The 2,669-nt window shown below is 37.5% G+C and overlaps 1 long non-coding RNA gene across 1 annotated transcript; it reads right to left on the reverse strand.

Annotated features, from left to right (window-relative positions):
• Positions 1–1,036: 1,036 nt before the first annotated feature.
• Positions 1,037–1,889, reverse strand: LOC143418488 (uncharacterized). Its single transcript, XR_013098480.1, has 3 exons — positions 1,729–1,889; positions 1,492–1,600; positions 1,037–1,372 (listed from the first exon to the last, which is right to left on the reverse strand). It is a non-coding gene; the product is annotated as an uncharacterized LOC143418488 (long non-coding RNA).
• Positions 1,890–2,669: the final 780 nt, after the last annotated feature.

Consider the following 2,669-nt stretch of genomic DNA (forward strand, 5'->3'; position numbering starts at 1 on the left):
CCGACGTGACTCTTTAAAATAGCACCAGTCCTTTTCATCAAAATCAAAATTGTATCTAAATGTTTTACTCTTTATAGCCAGTTAGGTTATATATTACCATTAACTTTTCTGGTAAAACGGTGATAAAGTCCTAATGTTTTCATGAAACTTCCTTTTTTTTCCCCATCTGAGCATCGGGGAAAAGGCCGTCTTGCAATTGTTGAGGTCACTAGTGTGTGCCCCATTTCTTCCAGGATCACTCTCTTTATAGGTTTTAGTGGACTCCTAGTACTGCGAAGTGGTTTCATGGTACAAAGGGATTGTATTCCAAGATCTGGGAGACTGTAGAAATGAGCAGTGATGCCCTTCCTACCATCTTTCCAGAAAAATAAGTGATCTGTAAGCTGTTAGGCTGACTTACAGCAGCAGCACTTTCTGCACCTGCATAAACTCCAGGACACATTTACTAACGGTGTTTGTTGCTGTATGTGCAGCTTTGAATTTTTTAATAATATATATTTTGTTAATATTTTGGCTATGGTGTCTTGTTATGAAATGTAAAAGAGTAAAAGTGTTTTTAGCAGGTGCTTCAAAGCTAAGTTTGACTGGGAAACTCAAAGCTCAATTGGCTGTATCAACAGAAATTCACTGCAGCCTATGTAATATTTCATGCGTCATAATTTATTCTACTCTATCTTGCAAATACATATTTGTGTGGCAATGTCATGCACAACACACATAACTATTAGATCCTTAAGATCAAACCCGTGTCATTGTTTTGGTCCACTGCAGTGCAGTAGTCAAAAAAAAGAATAAGTGAAGTGTCCACAGATAGCCAGGATAGAGCCCAGAGTGTTAATGTTTAAAATGTATAAAAATATTATTGATTACAATTCTTTACTGTTAATATCAACAATAAGCTTTTTATTTTGAAATTATAAGTTTAAAAAAATGCTGTTACATTTACATTTAATGCTGTTTCACTGTAATCATTTATTATAAGTATGGACACAGAATCAAGTGAACAACATTTTGAAATAAGTTTAATTGGAATTTTGTACTATGCAAAAACAAAACAACAACAACAACAACAACAACATATTAAACAAACACAGCCAGTGCCTTCATTTGTCCATTACATGTCAAACATAGCACTGACCCTTAGCCCCTGATCATCAGCACATGCTTTCAAAAAGAGCTCCATGTCCTTTGCAAACTGAAAAACAAAGAGGAACAAGTCCCTTGCTCCAGTGTCTTCTTCCTCTGACATGTCTCTTAAGACCCTCTGCTGGTCCCCTTGATTTAAGGACAGATATTTGGGCATTGTTACATGTGCCTTATTTTGGACAGCCCACTGCACAGCAGGACGCAGATCTTCAACAACTGCTGGCTCCTGTGTCAGGCAAATGGGGATGAAAACATAGTTATTTCTCTGTTGCAGAACAGTTTTTTAACAGTTATTCAAATGTCACTAACCATGTAATTACACTACTGTTTAAAGTGAATACTGACCTGACTGACTTCCTGGAACTTGCGCTTTTTCAGTCTGAAAATGGGCACGTGTTGTCCTTCAAGCACAGCTTTGGCTTCCTCTCTCCAGTGTGCAAATAGCTTGCCAGAGCTACGAAGAGTAAGGCCACAGTGAGGGCATGTCATTTTCATGGACTTTCCATCAGCTGCAGTTTTATTGAACACAGAGGGTAGAGCTTATGAATGTTCTAACAAAGACTCAGAAAATGGTTCAGATACCGAAGACAAAACCTTGGGGGGGGGAGACGGGTCTCCTCGAAGAGTTCAGCGGGGAGCAGTCCTGATAATGGTGGCTGACTTGGCATTGAAGAATGCTGACAAGACAATAAATGCCTTGCCATATCCCCACGCCGTATGATTGTAATCTTACAGACAGGGCAGTGAAAGAGTCCTCTGCAACACGTGTTGCATTCCTGCAATTCTGGCTTTAAGCCTGAATTCCAGATTGATGTGTGCATCTAAAACACAGAGAGAAACAGATAAACACCATATACACATTTAAGTTAAGGTTTTAGCAGAAATAACAATTTACACTTGGCATGTAATAGATTTGGGAAGAAAATTCTTGAAAAAAAACCCCCAAATATTTTAAAAGACACTTTAATCTGTGAGATATGTTTCTATTGACATATAACAGTCAATTGAACAGAGGCTAACTAAAATCTGGGCAATAAAAAAGCTGTACAGAAAAGAATGACGAATAGAAGTATTGATAAATATATAAATCTGTTTGTGACGAAATTTGCAGTGTTGACGCTAACCAAAGGTGTCACAAGTACACACGTTCCTTACTACAGTTTAGATACCTCTGTTTAGAAAGCACTGGCTCGACTTTTTAGTCAAGTCGAAGTAAGAAGTACAGGGTCTAAAATATAATTTATGTACAAAATTTTGAAGTAATCTTGCGTCCAAAGCACGCGTGCTGATTTACAAATGTACGGATTACAAAGTACAGATACGCGTGCTAAAATGTGAGAAGTAGAAGTATAAAGAAGTATACAGTAGGCACAAAAAAGTACAGCAGTAAAGTAAAGATACCAGAAAATTCTACTTAAGTACAGTATTGAAGTATTCGTTATTTTGCATCTCTGACGCCAACAATAAATCATACTCTAATGCAAAATGTGGTTTTTGCTTCTTCTCGCCCACAGAAGCCGTTA

This window comes from Maylandia zebra, linkage group LG4, assembly GCF_041146795.1.
Source record: "Maylandia zebra isolate NMK-2024a linkage group LG4, Mzebra_GT3a, whole genome shotgun sequence".
Lineage (NCBI taxonomy): Eukaryota > Metazoa > Chordata > Actinopteri > Cichliformes > Cichlidae > Maylandia > Maylandia zebra.